Genomic DNA, 18,812 nt, shown 5'->3' on the forward strand with positions numbered 1-18,812 from the left:
GAGCCTGTCTACACTGACTGACTGTCCTAAAATCTAGGGAGGTTGTAGAACTGGGAAAGTGGGCACTGACTGGTGTTGTGTGATGGCCAAGTTTGAATGTTTATCTGTGTATTGCACCATTTGTGCTCCTTGTCCTCTTTCCCCACTACAAATATTTACTTTGCTCTTCCTTCCTTTCATTTCTATTGGTAATTCCTTGCCACCTCCTTCCACTGTCTGATAATTTCCCTATAGAGCTCTTTCCTAATGTCACCTGATCCTGAGAGGATCAGATGCTCCACATCAGGAGAGTTTGAGCTTCCTCTCCGCTTGTGACGCTGACTGACCACAGCGTCACACTGTGGTACCTTGGAAACCAGGTTATAAAGAATGTAAAAATAAATAGGGCCGCAGATTTGTTAAATTTGGTAACAACAACCATTGTCCTGCAATACAGATCTCCACAGTGGGTGCAGAGGGTGCTGCTGTGTATATTTATATTTATTTATAATTTTATCTTTACATATTTATAATTATAAATACATATTATATTTAGCCACTGCTTACTTCTCCAACCGGGAAAGATCAGTATTTTGCAAAGCCGCAGCAGCTGACACACCGTAGCTGAGGGTTCCGATTTCCCCCCCGGAGCTTTGGCAGCCGGATCCCCGCAGTGCTGTCCAGCAGCCGGGAGGTGGGGCACGGGCTTTGCTGGTTTGTGTTGGTGACTGTGCACAGGCCTGATGCTGAACATCAGCTTAAGGTTTGTAAGGTTCAGCAGAGATAAAGAAGCAGCAGACTGAAGATTAAAATTGCATGAGTAAAATAGTAGAAAATGAGAGATTTTAGGATTATTCCCAAAACTGAGGCTGATTGGCCACGAGGTCTCTTGGCACTGCTGGTGAAGGTTGGCACATCCAGGTGGCAGAGGTAAGAAACAGGGAAAAATAGAACAGCAGGGAAATTTCATGTAGCTCTATTTTCCACTCTTTCTGAAACTGCTTGGAGCAGTATTAACTGAGAACACTGGGCTGTACATATTTCATCTTAAAATAGATGTATTAAGATGGCAAAGACTGGGCAAAATCCAATATAAAAGCTGGGTTTGAATATAAGGCAAAACATACTCATTTACACTTAGGTAAATTTAGGTAAAAACCATGGAAGTCCTCTAACAGAGTTGCTACAAGTTTATTCTGCTCTAACTGTGAGCAGAGACATTCCCAGTTTCTGGACAAGCTGTGAGAGACTCAGTCTGAGCTTCATCACATACAGGATGTATGTGTCACAATAATACTTGGCAGCTTGTAGGAGGCTTTAGTTCTATGTTGATAAACACAGAAGTGTGATTCAATAAAACTCAGAACAACACTGCATTGGTACCCATGAAGAATTTTTCCTTCCATAAGCTGGTGCCAACTTTGGTGCAATCAGTGCACGTCTCTGTTTAGGAGCACATAGTAAAAGGTGCATTCAGATGTTTGGAAAATTCCATAACTGCCCAGAAATAGCTGCTCTGAGACAGCATTGCTATTAATTTATCAAGTGTGCCACTCGGTTAGCATATTTATCCACTCTAAATGGACTGAAATTGCTTATTTTGTAGTTTATAAAATTGCAGCCTCTGGATGTACTCCTCAAAATACTCTGCAGGTAAAAATGTGTGTTAACACACCTAGTTAGTAGCATGTACTAAATAACAATGGACTTGGGCTTTTCCCCAGATGGAAAGACCAACCTCCACCTTGTTACAACCTCCTTTCAGATAGTTGTAGAGCCATAAGTTCCTCCCTGAGCCTCCTTTTCTCCAGGCTAAACACCTCCAGCTCCCTCAGCCCCCCCTCCTAGGAATTGTGCTCCAGCCCCTTCCCCAGCTCCGTTGCCCTTCTCTGGACTCACTCCAGCCCCTCAATATATGTCTTGTAGTGAGGGGCCCTAGTAAAAATTACTCATGTCCTAGAAACTGCCATCTTCCTTCCCTCATCCCATTTTTCAGGTGAAGAAGGGGATTAACATCCTGTGCTCAGTTATTCGTGCCACGACGCCAGTCCTGACACTGCTGCTGGTGCTATCAAAGCGGGTCAGTCTCCCTCAGGTTTGAGAGCCTAATCTTTGGGAAGACTGAGTAAAAGCACTCCTCTAAGTCAGGTAAGGTCCTTCCTTCTCAGAGCACTGATGATTATAATTGCTACCATCTTCCTTCTTTGTGAGGACTGTGAATCCAGTTGGGGATCTGGCGAGCCATCTCTGACAATATCAGATGTTCTCAGAACTCTTAATCGAAGGCAGCCCATGAAAGCACCCTGGGGAGTGCTTTATTCTCTGTGTTTAAAAGGACATGAAAGTACAATAGTTCTCTTTATATGGGTACAAAGCAGCCAATTGATCTTGTCAGTTTAATAAATAATACAATTGCTTCCATCAGACACTGTTAATAGACTCCTGTCTGAACTAATGTTGTACAAGTACAGAAATGTTATCTTCCTCAGTCTGCCCTGGATTAACCACCTCCCCTCTCATCACCTAGAGGCAAAGCTTCCAGCAGTAGTTCCTGAAGGGCATCAGGTCCCCTGATCTTCATCTCTTTCTTCATTTTAATGTGTGTTCTTGGAAGAGATGAGGTAATTTCCTGATTCATCCGTAGCCTGACTGGTTCCTACTATTTGTACAAATTCAGAGAGACTTGAGAATGTAAAATAAGCAGCAGGCTGGGGGGGGGGGATTCTTTCTGTTTATTTTTAAATTGTTCACTTTCTATGTGGTCTCAAGATGCAAAATTTGGATCGTGCTTTTCAAACACCACACAGGTGCAGAGAAGCTTGGATGTAGCTTCTTACCTGGGGTATTATGAACACAAGGACCAGACATCAGCAAAACTTACAAGAAGCTCACAGCTCGGTGGCTTGGGATGTTTCTGGTTCAGAGCCAGCATAACCAGCTCATGCCCTTCTGCAGATTCCCCACTCAGCATTTTAAGTAGGCCCTGACTTTTTGTATTATCAGCACTGGTTTTCGGATGAGCACTAGATGCAATACACACACCAGTCACCAGTGATCACTGAGAAAGTGCTGGTAACATTAGCAGAGGCAGATCTAAAACTTTTAATTGCCTTGGCTTTGGTTTTCCCACTTCTTTTCTTTTCTCTGCCGTGACACAAAGTGGTTCTGGGTTTTGCAGTTGAGGGATGTGATAAAAAGGCAAAAAAGAGAAAGTATTTGTCAAAAACAACAGGTTTCCATGGGGTTCAGGATGCTATGCTTTGAAGATAATTATGGATTTTACATTTTTACATTTCACATACACACCTAAATACATGTTTATATATATAGAGAGAATTTATATATATAAAATCATAAAAAATATAGGTATGGTTTATATATATGTATGAATCTAGTCTTTGCTGTCAGAGTCCCCACAGGTGTTTTCCCCAGATGATGAAGGACTGGACATGCCCCCCTAAGAGTGGCTGAGCTCTCCAGCTCATCCTGACAAGGGAGATATTGTGGTAAGTAAAATGATGACTGATCTCCTTCTGTGTGTTTTCAAGAAGAATAGTTCTGGTTTTAATGCTGGTATGTTTTAATGTTATTCAGCAGTTAATAACAGTTTGTTTCTCTATAATAACCTGATTGAATAATGCAGTGACCAATGAGTAAAAAGCTGTTGTTGACCAGTTATTTAGATTCCCTCTACCTTGCCTTTAGCTGTTGTAAAAGGTAGGTAGTAACAGTGCCAGAACTCAAAGGGATGTTAGAAAGATAAATACATGATTTACATTGAGCTGTTCAGGTATTTCAGGTGCTGGGACAATATATGAAGCCAAGGGATTTGTAGCTAAGCAGGAAGATATTCTGGTTGAGCAATGAGGTCCTACAGCATGAGGAGAAGTCAACAGACGTGGGATTCTTATGGATCAGTGGAAAAAGTAATTTCTAGGAATTGAATACTTCATCTCAAAAGCCTTTTTCCCTGGATCCCTGTGTGATTTGTGCTTGCACGGGTATTGCTTTTGAACTGTTGCATTGCTTGCAGAGAAAACACTCACATTACTGCCTAGACACCTGAAGATGAACTCAAATGCTTTTTATTTTAAATTCAAGACCTAATCAAAATTCAGATTCCTTGGCTAGTTTTAGATGTAACTTCAGAAAAAAAGAAAAGCAGTCTTTAAATAATAAAATGTTCGTGTTGAAAGTCAGTTTTCTTTACTTCACATTCATTTTGAATTGAGGTTACCGTGTTTGAAGGTAAAGACCAAATAATGCTTCTAAAGCCACATTTGGTATTTGAAAGGCAGCACTGTGCTCTTCTTTGAGTGCTATTGATACTTTCAGCTGGGGCATGAAAGACCTAGAACTCTGATCTCTGGTTTTGGCAAGTCAAGTCATTCAATTCAATTTCAGAACCGTGCAGCTGTGAAGCTTTACAGTTTTTGATGTTTAAAAAGGTAGGGATTATTTCTGTTCTCTGTGATTTGTGAGAATTGCTGCTTCTGTTAGCAAACCCAGGAAGAAGCCTGTCTGTCTGATGTGCAAGGACTGTAAACTGATCCCTGGCAAACACCTGAGTAGATATTACACATCTGGCTGGCATCTCTGAGATCAAAGCGCTCTCTGATGCTCTATTGCCCTTTGAACAGCATTTAATTGGCCATGAGACCACATTTCAGGACCTGGGACTGAGCTTTGCCTCCTTGGGTCACTGGATTAATTCAGTTTAGGTCTGCAGGAAACTGGTCGGTGTTCTCAGCCTCCTTTCTAGCAGAGAGAGGGCTGCATGCTCTGGTTCTCTTACCTGCCGAGTCGTGGTGAAGATGCTGAGTTTGTAGTCCCTGCTCTTTCCTGTTGGGGGCTTCAACCACAGAGTTTAAAGCAATTTAGCGCGGACTGATAGGTTGGGATGCCCCGGGTGTCCCCTGCAGAGATTTCAGATAGGTTTGGCTGGTGTGTCCCATGTCCTTTGGGGGATCCGAGGGACCTGTCCTTGGGCTGTGCTGGGGGTAGTGGCTTTCTGTCTGGAATGGGTGATGCTCTAAAGAGCTAAAACCTGCCTTTGTGCAGAAACTTTACTTGGCACAATCAATCTCTTTTCTCTTTGGTATCTGGGGAGGCAGATCTGAGATCCGTGTCTCTTCCACGATGATTTCACAGCCTGGACAGATGTTGGATGGGTGAGGAGGTGGGGGCGGTTGGAGCAGCATGAATTGACAGTGCATATGAGGACTCTGGCAGAACTCTTCCTCACACCATTCATGTGCAGATAAAGGGGAGGAGAGTGGGACATGGGCAGATATGCACTAAGGAAAGGAAACATCAAAGTAGTCCCGCAGGATGTTTCTTCTGAGCGAAGGACTCTGCTAAGGCTCAATTCAGCTGTGCATGGCACACCTGCTGTTTGCAGCCAAGTCTAAAGGCACTGAGGATATCAGCACCTTGCAAGATTAAGCTCTTTGATTCCAATCTCTCCAGCTAGAAAGCATGTTGTTTTATCTAATGCTTGTCGCTGTCTGTTTTAGGCTGTGGCACCTGCTGAGAAAAGGTATGCATAATGAAATTATTAAATCATGCGTTTTTAAATTATCAAAGCCATGCTGTTTCAGCTATGCAGAAATCCTGTTCCTCTTATGAGACACCTAGCCAGATTTAGAGTTTCTTTTGGATTTTATATTCCTTGGAAGGATTGAATGAAAGAGAATCCAGCTAAGGCCAGTTCTACTCTTCTGTATGCCCAGGGCCAGAGATGATGACATTCAAATTCTTCTTGTGTCACTGCAGACAGAAAATAACTTTGCAGACTGATTTTATGCTCTAAAGAAAATCATTCACACTGTGACAGCACTTCAAAATATTTCAATCCTTATTCTGTATGTGCTGCTGGCTACAACTGCAGTGCAGAAAAAAAGTGCTTCACTAAATCAGTACTAAATCAGAAAGGGGTAAAGTTTCCAAATCACTCGATTTTGTAACTAATCCCTCATCCCTTCTGTATCTCCAGTTTGAGATGTCTCCCCTGGAACTCCACACTGCTTCAAGCTCTGGCATCTCTGACACAGTCAGTTGCTCAACACTGTTTAAACATTGTGCATGGTAAGGTCAGATGGTGCTATGTAGGCTGCTACTTGTAGAATCACCTCCTGACTGTGGGAAAACTCCCCAGGGAAATGTGCCCTGCAGTGGATAGTGAAGGAAGTGAATCAGAAAGACACTTATGGTCAGAGTCCAGTGCACCCTACCCACCCACCGAAGTCAGGTCTCTTCAAAGGATACTGTTGAGGCAGATTGACCTAAAATGAAACTTTGTGGGCTTTTTTGAGTGATTAGCATGTATGTGTTCCCATGTTCTGCTGTTTGGGGTCACTTATAGCAGCATGTGAGAAACCAGCTTAAAACAAACAGGAAAGTTGTTATCAAGGACACTGACCTGCCAAGGTCATGGAAGTGACTGAACTGACGGATGTTAATAGGTTTGTTTTTATGAAAAAATTGTATTTACAGGGGCGATGGCACAGCAAATACAAGGCAGCTGCACCATAAGACTCACTTATAGGTTAATTTTTGCAGATCCTAGATACAGCCTCAGTGAAAAAAAGCAGTGAACAAGTCCCTCCCTCTCTCAGAGTGCCACGTTTAGGAAATTGAGTAACAACTGCAGACTCTCTAAGAGGGCAGAGATATTTAATTGAATAGCAAAATATCAGATCTACATTTGAGTCAGAGAAATTATATTTTTGTGGGCCAAGCAGAAGGGTTTAATTTTGCCAAAAGAAGTTTTAAGAACTCATCTCCTTTACCATAATGAAAACTGTCACCACCAGTCTCATTTTTACTATGGAAATATTGCTCCAGAAGACTTCAGATCCACATGTGCAATTCTCCATCCGAAAATCAAAATATCTTAGAGCAAATTACACTTGCAGTTTTAGAGAGAGCCACCATTCCACACCACAGTGAAAGAGTTTGTGATTATACAACTGCACTACTGGAGTAACACCTTTGCTCTGCAGCTCCGATGTTGGAGACAACACAGGTATAAGGCAGATGGCATTACTCCAGCAGAAAGTGTTAATAAGGGACACTGAAAATGGCAAGCCTGAGTAGCTGTATGCCAACAGTGAATGGAGATGGAAGAAAAGGTAAAAATAAAATTCTGCATTAAGACAGAGCCTCCTTAGTGACTGCTTCCATTTACACTCACCTTGTAAGATGAATTTGCTTGTTTTACTTTAGATATGGATTTCCTCAGATGACAAAGTTTGAAAAAAAGGCAAAACCCTCAGCTTAGCAGCGGTGCAGAACAAACCTAGCACTCAAAAACCAAAGAACAATTTCTTCTCTCCAGATGAACAAATCTGAATTGCCTTCAGCTTTAAAATGCTGCTGCAGAGCAGAGCTTGATGCTATTCTCTTTTGCTCTATCTGCGGTGCTCTTTGGGGCAGGACATGATGCTGCCATGGAAAAACCCACCTTGACAGAAGAGTTTGACATCTATTCACAGACCTCTCATGTGGAGCTTAAACCTTTCCCCAGCTAGGAGCTAATGTCAACAGTGTCCACATTCAATGGATGTTTTCAGTGATGTTTTCAGCTCTGCACAGGAGTACCAGCTGAGCAGAGACCTGGAGTGAGCCCCACACAACCTTGCAGTAGTGTTGCCTCAAGTAACATTACACAGCCAAGATGACGGATTTAAGGAAATGAATGAATTCAACACTTATTCATGAGTGTATTCTGGGAGGATTCTTAACATCTTTTTCACTAACAATAACAACAAAATTGGTATTTCAAAAATCAGAAAATACATCAAATACCAAAGGGACATCCTATTGAGGGAGAGGAAATCAAGTTGATTTGGCTCCAAAAAAAAAAATTGAATACTTTGAATTTCTTTCTGTACAACTGATATAATTCTTTTTGTTTTCCAAACAATAACTACATTTCAATTGGCTTTTCTTTTTTTAAATAAGTATTAATTCAGTATCTTTGTCATGAAGGTGAAATGAATGATGTTGCCTTTCATTCTCAGACTTTCCTGAGGAAACAAAATTATCAACAAAGAGGTAATGGTGACCAGACCTGGACTAACAGAACTCTAATAAGGTACAATACATTGTCTGAACCTATGCAGAGCCCAGCCAACTTTTTTGGCTGACCTTAGCCTCAAGCTCCTGTACCAAAGTGGTGGCACAGAGCTCTGCGGTCCCCAGGCTGCCATCAACAGCAGGGTTGTTGATCAACCTCAGATGTCCAGGCCCCAGAGTAGAGTCATACAGAAATCCTTCAATGGGAAGGAAAATCCTTTTGAGCAATTCCTCCATGAAAAGAACAGCTTAAGGGCACTGTGGGCTTTTTTGGGTGTATAGTATGAGCTTTTTTGTCCCCCGAGTTCCTTCCAGTCTTCTCCTGTTCCAGATCTCCTGGCCTTTCTGCACGTGTTTCTCCTTTGATCTCCTTCCTTCCCAGAAGGAACTGGCAGGACTTGTATCCCTTTTTTTCCTGATTATTGTCAGTATGGGAGATGTCCTAGATACCAGGTTAGAGCTGAATATCAGACATCCTACATCTGCAGGAAAAAGGGCACTGCACAGTTATTTCCCATTTCCATTAAGTGTGTGGTGCCTTTTGCATTCAAACAGAGCACTTGATCTTTCTTAGACAATTTACTTCTTTCATTCTTTTCTCTTTTAGTCTCCCACAGCAATGTTCCCAAAGTTATCTAATAAACCTGGATGTTATCACATCCTCCCACAATAATTCTAAATATCATACAGGAAACATCACCTAATAAATGATATAATTACTGCAAAGGAGGAAGGCAGCACTCTTGAAAACACAGTGAGTTGCTCTTTATCTTGCTGTAAAAAATATTTCCATTTTTTTCCTTGAGTGTGTTGTTTTATCTTGCTTTGCTTTTCAAGATCTTATTTTACCTCAATGCTTGTGATCATGTGCAAGAAATGTGTATCTCCAGGCACATAAATATAAAGACAAGACATTCTGAGCTGCCACGGGAATGCAGGTCCACCCAGCTAATTTTTTCCCATTGTACTGGGTGGAGTGGCTCTGCTGAACCACTCATATACACACCCTTTCTTTTTTGGTATTGTTAATTATTTTAAACTACTCCTCAGGTTGGTAGCATAGCTTATTACTGTGGAAAATGGGCAGTTTCTCTCCTTTTGTGGTGACTAGTAAGTCATGAAAAGCTTTTTAGCTTGATTTATTCTGAATTCTGCCGTGTCTTGCTGATTTATCTATTATGCTCTAAAATAAGGCCAATTAAACCCAGCAGTTAAACTAGACAAAGAGAAGGGCATGCATTTCCCTAGCAGAAGGTACTTTTGAAACAAAAAGACAAGCTTTAAGCCAGTAAATGGTATCTTTTGCTTTGAACCACAGACAGAACCACGCGATTATCACCGACTGTTGTCACGTCGCATTATCGCTCCGCTTTGCTTTGTTACCACATCCAAAGCAGTGACATACAAAGGAGAAGGCAGCACTGTCAAGTGCTCCGAGGATGGGATTGCTGAACGCTGTATTTTCATAATCTGACTTGTTCACATGAGCTGAGCCAGCCGCAGCCAACGCAGGAGCAGTTGTTGGCCAACCAAAACACAGCTGTTGTAGCTCATTTTGAAGCCTACCAGCCTTTCTGCTGTCCCTTTTCAGAGATTAGGCTTAATCTTCTGTGTGCGAGGCTTGTGTCACCTTATTCAAGAGTCGTTTCACTGACAGCCTTGGAGATTTTTCCTCTTTGCCTCATCCTTTGTGGTTTTGGCAGGAAAAAGCTCTGCTAGAAACGTACCCCAGCAAAAAGCAAAACTGTGTAAACCCCATGTGGTTCTGCCTCATAACCAGCAGCCAGCCCCTGACCATTCAAATGGCCTGGGAAATCAAAAGGTTTTTGAGAAAAGTGTGAGCTGTATTTTGAAATGTTCTCCAAACTAGGGGAAGCCGACCCTTTTTACGTGATTTAAGCCAGTGGACACATGCCCAAAACAGAAGCTATGCTTTAAGCTTAGCTTTATTTCCATTTTTTCGGCTTTCTCTGAAACCCAAGTGAAATTAAACTGTGGGAGGAGAGGCAGTTGTCTAATCTGTATGGATTAAAATTTCATAAAATCCTAAGTGAGTAACAGCAAAACAAAGCAGCTGAGCCTCCCCAGCCTGCTGGCCTTTCCCCACAGCCTCATCTGTGCTGTGCAAAAGCCAAATCAAAACTATAAGTAACTCTGCTCCACTGCCAAGGAACTCATCACATTGGTTTATCCAGAAGGGCTTCTGCACCAAAGATAGCCTCAGGCATGTGGGTTACATTTCAGGTCTGCTTTTAGAAGAAGGCTGATCCGAGAGAAACTGCATGTCTGCCTTCAGGTCTGTGATTATTGTAAAAGCCTGGATTTGAGCTTTTTTTACTGCCTGTGTGTCACAGCACTCCTCTAATGACCACTGGTTGCTGCCTCAGTTGAATAAGTTTCCCAGATTAACCAGGAAAAAGAGAAACCCTCCACCCTTGGTTCTTTTTCATTTTATAATTATCTCCTGTTTCTCTAACTTGCTCTTTTTTCCTTACGTTTTGCTCTTGCCTGGATGTGCCCAGTGCCTTGCAATTAAAAGGAAGTGGCTCTATATAGTTCACAATCTAAGATCACATGCTGCCAACCCTTGCTCATTAGAGCAATCCCACCGGAGAGAATAAGGCTGTTTCACACCAGGTCTGCTTGCTTGGTGAAGTTTAGTAGGTTCTGACCCTAAGTTAAGTATTTTAAAACATCAGCAAAAAGCTCTCTGACTCACTGCTAATAATATAATTGCTAATGGGAGGAATCTCTAAAAAATAGATCCAAATATGTTTATATAACAGTCAGAAAACTTTCATTCCCAAAGGGAAGGAACAGTTGTACTTTCAACATCACTTGTGTTTTGGCCTGGAGGTGTCCTGTGTGCTGTGCCAAAAAGTAATAATTAAAGGGACACAGTCAACATAAAACTAAGTTTATTGAAATTCCTTACCTGTCCTTGGCAATGCAGTAGGGTTCTCAGAGTGAAGAATTTTTTAATATAAGTTTGTTTTGCACCGCTCAGACTCTTTGTTCTTTCTACAGTGCTCGGTTTCAAGTATAAAAATCTGTTTTTTCTGATTTCACTTCTAGTTTGTGTTCGATCACTCAGTGTTACTGTGCTGTATGTGTTCTGAATTTAAAAGACATCTGCTTCACTTCAGCTGGATCCCCCACTGTCAGTCTTTGCTTCCTCCTGTTATGTGCATGCTAAAATATCACTGGCATGAATATGCAAGGAAAGTAAATGCAAAGCCAGCACCACAGATAATTGCCGATCCTTTTAAAGTGTCCAAGCCTCTCACGAGGTCTTTGATGCAGAGGCTGTTAAGCAAGACAAAGATTTTGACTGCTCTCTTTGCAGGCGACAAGAGCAAGCATCTGCAATTACTTTATGAAAGCAACCACTGGTGAGAATTACAAATCAATACACGCAACCCGCTTGGTGTATTTTATTTTAATGAAACCCTGCTTCACACAGCGTTTGGAGTTTCTCAGCTGCCTTGTTCATCCCTGGCATCCAGGCACGGTGACAAAGGAGTGAGCCGCCTCCTCCACAGCTGGGTTCACGTGGCGCATGCTTCAAGCAACCCTGTAAATTTTTTTTTTTTTTGGAGGGGTTTCCCCTGAATGGATGGTGTTGCAAGTAGTTCACTGTAAATCACAATTCACTTGGCAGCCAAGTGTTTGTGAGTGAAATTGCAAGAGAGTCAAATTAAAAAAAAAAAACAAAAAGTATTGAGTGTGGAGGGCTCTGACCCGCCGTGCCGGGCTCAGTGCCACACTCATGCAGCACAACAGATTTTGGCCTGGAGCCTGCCTGCATCTGGACAGCTCAAAACTTAGCCGGAGGAATTTATATCCATCTGCACCCACGGCCCGTTACTGCTCAGGGTGCAGTTTGAGGTTAAAGCTAAACCAATCTTTTTTTCTAGGAACACTGCCCTGAGCAAGGCCTGTCTGATCCAGAAGATTTGATGTTCTCAAGAAGAAAAAGAAAAAAAGAACAACCTTTTTTACTTCAGAGCTGTACCATTGCCCCACTTATAGGGGTTAGAACCGAAAGGTCTTGCAGTCTTACGCTGTCAAACACCGTCAATCACAGCCCAAAGGCTGTCAGTGACTGCTTGTAACAACTACAGAGAGGGAGGGAAAAGACAAAAAGCAAAATACTAGCATACAGTGTAAGGTCAGCTGGAGTAATGGATACACTTGGGAAAGTGGGGTGCCCACAAGGATTGCTCAAGCTGGAATGGAGGATCTGGGTTACCACGTTGTTTTCTGCCAAGGAACCAACACTTCCTCTGCAGCGGCAGCAACGAGAAGATGACCCAAACATGGACAGTGCACACTTCCAAAGATCCAAGAGAGCATTGGGAAATAAATTCTAGAAATATTTATGTTATGTAAATGTACAGTCAGGTCAAAAGCCAACAGGATGCACTGCATAAGAGCCAGACCAGTCCACCCAATGTGTCTGGCAATCACAGGCTCTGTAACCCATGGATTAATGACCTCCAGAGGAATGTCCCCCCAGTGCATGATTTACTGTTGACTGATTTCAGCCCTACACCCTCAGATGTGGTTCCTCTCAGCTAGCTGTGATCGATGGGCCAGCACAAGTCACGGAGAACATTTATGGGAATTTGTTATATCCGTGGCACTGACAAGGGAGTGGCTGGAGAGGCTCCCAGCAGAGCAGCACTGCTGGGGATAAATGCTCTTCCTCCCGAGGGCTGGGTGCTTTGCAGTAGCTGTGTTGGTCCTCTTTGGATTTTCATTTAATTCAAATCTCTTTCAGCCTCAATTTGTATTTCTTCAGGAAAACCAGTTGCTGTTTTGTTCTTCCAGGGCTCAGTAGTCACTTGGTTTCTTTCCAGCTGATGCTCCCCATGCACAGCGAGGGAAGTGTGCTCCTCTCTGCTACAGCTTTTATTTATCTAGTCCTTCCCTCAAATGCAGTGAAGAGGGGTTTGTCTGCATTACACTGTAGAGGGGTGAGAAGGGGGAGTCTGCAAAGCCCACGAGGTTCAAAGGTGAATTTAGACAAAATTACAGGCACGTGCAGGGGATGTTTTTGGGAGCACGTGGTGCCTTTGTGGATCTGAGCAGATCTGGCAGCTCAGTGTGGCATCAGCACAGCTGCTGGGGGCTCGGTCCCCCTGGATGCACTCAGACAGTTGGAGGGAGAGGCTCCTGCTGTTTGTGGGCGGATGGGGGTTTGCAGAGCACACTCTGCTCTTGGCTGCTCTTGAAAGAGCAGCAGAACTTCTCTGCAGATAGAGGCTGCCTTTGGACTGGAAATGGCATTATTCTCTCTGTCCTTAGCAGCATTCTGAGCAGGTTCGGATACAAACACTCCAGTTGAATAGCCTGGTCTTGACCTGCACTGGGGTTGGCCCCCTGCTGCAGTGGGCATCCTTGGGAAAGTGTAGCTTTTGGGGTTAGAGTGTTCCCATTGTAGGTAAAAGTTCATGCACCTCTGCAAGATGCTTCATTTCGCATGGTGCAGGTGAGCTCCCCAGGCAGAAATGCCTCATTTGCTGAAATTGAGCCAGTTTCTCAGCCACACTTCATTTCAATATCCAAATACAATCTAAGCAGACTAGCCTGTGTGCTGCAATGGAGAACTAAACCCCTGTGAGAGCTTATTTGGATTGAACTGTGGGTGTGCACAATGATAAAAACCCGGGCTATGCCCCCATGCTCATGTTTGCCTGCAGTGATAATATAATTTTTCCCGGGGCAAATTGGAGCAAAGTGACAGGTTTACCCTTTACTCTGGAAGTGAACTGGAAATGAACTTACACTCTGAATGTGTAAGTCAAAGAACTTGAGAGGAACAAAAAACATTGGATTAGTAGCTAAAGGTGTCTTGCAGGAGATAAGTTGGCATCAGTGAAGCTGACTTAACATTAACACCCGCAATGAACAAGGGGCTGTAAGTTAACCATGAGGGATCATTAACTTCCATCGCCTTTCAACCTATGGAAAATTATTTTCCTCCCATTCTCTTGAGTTTGGTCCCTTTGAAGGTGATCAAATGCAACTCAGCTTTTCAGTTCAGTGAAACCTTTTAATCCTGCCTGTGCATGAAACACTACATACCACAGTGTGGCACTTGACAGTAAATTAAATGAACACTTCTGTATATTCCTGAGCTGTGAGAGACCCTCAATAAATAAAATAAATGTGCAAATAAGGAGAATTCAGTAGAAGGCTGAATGTTTTCCCTTCCCCTCAGGGACATGGAGATCAGTGTTACTCTTACATCTTGAGATGTAACATACACAGCCTGTGCATCTGTGTAAGTTCAACCAGATACCTGATTTCTCTGCAATTCTCTGTCCTTTTCCTTCAGAGCGAAACATCCTGTCTTCTGAAAACATCGTGGGGAGAGCAACTGCAGCCTACTTGGCTGCTCCAGGCAGTCCTTCATCCTTTCCCATCTGTGCACTGTGCTGCAGAAGGACTCCTCATTCCCTCCAGGCTCCTTTGCAGGTCAGCAGAACAGCCAGAAAACCCCCTCAGGTCCATGATGCTCAGAGGGATGTTCAGTACAAGCCAAGAGATGGTTGCTTTTGTGTAATGCAAGCTTGAATAACAGATATGTTTGAGAAACTATGGGCTGCCCCAAAGGGTTGCTCAAGCTGGAATGGAGGATCTGAGTACTTTGTGTCTGCCAAGGAGCCAACAATTCCTCTGCAGTAGCACCAGTGAGATGACCCAAACGAGGACAGTGCACACTTCCAAAGATCCAAGAGAGCATTGGGAAATAAATACTAGAAATATTTAGACTGTGTAAATGTTCAGAGAGGTCAAAAGCCAAAGGGAAGGGCTCTGCAAGAGCCAAGGCAGTCTACCCAATGTGGCTGGCAGTCACAAGCTCTGTAACCCATGGATTAATGACCTCTGGAGGAACGTCCCCCCTCTTGTGGGTGTGCACAAGAGAGAACTTGCTGAAATGATAAAAACCCAGGCTATGCCCCCATGCTCATGTTTGGCTGCACTGATAATGTAACTTTTCCCAGGGCGAATTGGAGCAAAGTGACAGGTTTACCCTTTACTCTGGAAGTGAACTGCAAGTGAACTTACACTCTGAATGTGTAAGTAAAACACTTGAAAGGAACAAAAAACTCACATTGGATTAGTAGTTAAAGGTCATCAAAACAGCCAGAAAACCCCTCCAGGTTCCTGATTCTCACATGGGTTGGGTGTTCAAGCCAAGAGCCAGCTGCTTTTGATGGCAGCATTCCAGTTTGTGGCATGGGGCTTTCCACATTAATATTATTTTGGAGAGATCCTCTGTTGTAACATGGAGGGGCTTTTTGTAGCACATGTTTGAAACCATTTGTCTTCCTGCAGCATGTTGCTGCTGGTGCCTTAGCAGGGTGCAGGACAGGCAGGGATCACCTGACAACACTTAACAGCCTCAAAAAGTGATACCTGCTCTTCCTCAGACTGACCTTCAGCACTAAGCCCATGGCTCTCTGCACCACCTGCTTTCCCAGAGGTAGGAGAGGGAAACTACCAGGATAACAAACATGGATGTCCGTCAGAGAAACTTCTCTAGATGGACATCAGGAAGGATTAACGTTTTGGAGCAAACTACTAGGAATCAAGTCACCTGTTTCCCTCTGCCACTGACTTGTTCTTCCATCACAGCCAAGTCAGTTCATCTTGATGTGACGATTGTAAGAACATGCCTCCAGGAGAAGTCTGTCTCATTCCTTTCTGGTAATGGCTCTGTTTACTTTCTACTTTGTCCATGTTCAGTTGATCTGGAGATATACCCTTGATGTTTGGAAGAGGGTAGTGTAGATTGGAAGTCCTTGTTAAAAGAGCCAAACAGGTGATATAAAATGGTAGTGAAGGTATAATTGGTTAAAGAGCCTACCAGTGGCTACTAGTAGGGCATACTTCTCACCACATTAGCACACAGAAACATTTATGGGGCTTCTACAAAGCTTTCAAGATTCACTGTACACTTGGCTGCATGCTTTTTACCATGAAGAGCTATGAATGTGTCATGTTCCTCATTGCATTAACCAGTTTGGCAATGTAGTCTCCTCTGAATCAAGTATTTTTATAGCGGCATCACTAAAACCATGTTGCAGCTTGCCATGAAGACTTGAGCAACCCCTTCCTGAAGCAGAAGTTTTGGGGGAAAATGCTGACACCTCATGGCCAGTGGGCTTTTCTCCTGCCTGTGCCAGCTTCAGGAAGTTCTGCAGAGTGTGTGAGCAGAGCTCTGCATTCCCAGCTGATTCCCATGGGTTTTACTCAGGACTTGTGCGGTATGGTAAACTGGGAACAGAGCTTGTCATTGGGTGTGACTTTGGGGACTGCTTGATGAGATAGTTGGGAGTTTTGCACATCTTTTTGATGTGCTTTGATAAAGTCTGATCCCAGAGGGTATCACCCAGCAAACATCCATCTCAGTGAGTTTTCGGGGTTCTTTGTGTTTGAAATTACTTTGACAATTCACCTGTCTTGCTTAGGTAATAGCTATAATACTCCCCTAGAATCTGGTTGAAGAATTTAAATTCAAAACCCAGGATGCTGTCATCATACTAATCTCTTTTTATGTAACTGTCAATCCAAGTTGTAGGCTGGTGCATTCACTGTGTGCTCCTCCTGCACACCGATGCTCACCACCACCTCCTTCTCCAAACTCAGTCCCCTACACAGCTCTGTATATGTCATAAACAAATTACACCTACCCTTTCATCCTTGAGCTTCTAATGTAGAGAAGATACAGCACCTGCCTACTGACCCAGTGCTGTCCCCTGTTGTTTCCACTCCTGGCCCCTGTGTTGGAATGGATAATAAAAATGCTGCTCATTTAATCTTTATTAGGCTTTTCAAAAAGGCTCCGAAAATAAGATGCTGCCTATCTGAGGGGGTCTCAAAATTCACAGACTTGGTTAACTGTATGGATTAGAAACCACCTGGAGGGCTTTTTTTTTTTGATCTGTGAAAATTTAAATTCAGCAACAAGTGTTTCCCCTGCAAGAGAGGGTGAAATTACCACCTCTTAACTCCAAGGAAAAACCTGCTTTCCCTGATTTCCTTACAATGCTTTAGGTTTTAGTGATTAACATCATCAGCCTTCATTTCTGTTTTTGTCATCACAATACTGGATTTTGTGCATATGGCAAGTGATGCAGGTATACCACCTATTGCTAAAATGGACCAGCAATTCCAGAACCAATAATTCATTTCAGCTGCTTATAGGTTTGCCAAATTGCAACTATTTGGGTTGAAACTTTCTAAACAGAGTGTCTGCTTCATGCTGATTAATTTCCTTTAGATTTCAGGAAAATGTTTCAGCTGTTCTTTGACCAAGATTAAGGAGATGTATTATTGAATGTTGTTCTTACTACTTTCTGGGTTATGGTGGAGGTTTTTATCCCTTTTGTAAAAGAAATTCTACCACCCACATACGTTGAACTTGAAGCTTGTCATGTCTTGGATGTGCTTTCTGGTGTCAGGCAGGGCTGCCCTGAGAGCCTGTATGAAACAAATGGTAAAATCACAGCCCATTTCATCGCCTCCTGTTACAGTCTGTCTCCTGCATAACTTGCTTTCCCTGCTTCTGTCCTCAATGCCATTCAAGCTGGACAGCTTGCTGTGTCCCCTTTCTACCTCTCTTAATTGAAAACACTAGGGGTTTCACATCTGTTTCCCCTCTGTGTGGCAAAGCTGATCCTTGAAAATCTGTCCCAGGATGTACCTTTTTACCCTCTCTGAACTCAACAAATGGGCTGATTTTAGTTGATTGTATGAGTCTGGACATTCTGAATGTTACCCAGTTATTACAACCCCTCTGGAACCAGCCACTATAATTGGGAGATGACATTGCCTTTCCTGCTTTCTCAATATCTTCCCTGGACAAGTTCACTCTTGTCTCAGAGAACCATTCTGGCACCTGCCTCTGTTCAGGTGTCTGTTGGCGTTCTGGGAAGTGGGGTTATTCAGATGCTGATTTAGTACCAAGTCCTGTACTGTTAGAAATGGCACCTTCTGTATCTGGAGAGGGTATAGACACCAATGTCCTGGGACATGTTTGTGCTAGATGAGTTTCTTCAGGTTTCTTCAGATTGATGATTGATTTTACAGCCAATATTCTTGAGGGTAGGTGGGTGGAAGGGTTTTTTTGGATAAGGAGAAAACCAGATATCTGAAACTAGTAAAAGAAAACTTTTTTTCTCCCTTACTTAGTTAATATGATATTTACTAAATATCACTTAATATGATTTAAAGTTGGCAAAAGAGACTTGGTTCAGGAGAACAGAGATACTCACATCTGTCACTGCAACTAATGGGGGCTTTTGCTGACTGTAGCCCAGAAAGTCAGGTGTATTTGCTTTCACTGCTCTTGGATCTTTCATCAAAGTACTGTTTTTAAAACGTTTGGTTCCTCAGCAGGATTTCCTGCTCTGGCTTCCATGAGATTAATTGTTTCAAAAGCTGGACTGGATGGAAAGTTGTGATGGCTAAGTCCATATAGAACTAGCATTACTTCTCCATGCATGAAAAGCTGATAATTTTAGCACTGCCATTTGTTTCTGTACAGTCTAATATTTCATTCAGCTGTTACATATTTTTGCTCTATTCAGACATTATTTAACACATTAAGGAAGAACATGAAGTGGTTTCATTCTGCTGTTGATTGATACCTTTTCCTTTACAGTTTCCTCATAGCAATTTTTCAAGTTTCATTGTCACACTCACAAACATCAACATGAAATCACAGATCAGACTTCTCT

The 18,812-nt window shown here is 42.8% G+C and overlaps 1 long non-coding RNA gene across 1 annotated transcript; it reads left to right on the forward strand.

The window, feature by feature from the left end:
• Positions 1–3,408: 3,408 nt before the first annotated feature.
• LOC113945728 lies at positions 3,409–6,087 on the forward strand. Its single transcript, XR_003527182.1, has 3 exons — positions 3,409–3,485; positions 5,496–5,518; positions 5,975–6,087. It is a non-coding gene; the product is annotated as an uncharacterized LOC113945728 (long non-coding RNA).
• The last annotated feature ends 12,725 nt before the right edge of the window (positions 6,088–18,812 follow it).

The sequence above is a fragment of the Corapipo altera genome, unplaced genomic scaffold (genome assembly GCF_003945725.1).
Source record: "Corapipo altera isolate COAL_440 unplaced genomic scaffold, ASM394572v1 55, whole genome shotgun sequence".
Taxonomy (NCBI): Eukaryota; Metazoa; Chordata; class Aves; order Passeriformes; family Pipridae; genus Corapipo; species Corapipo altera.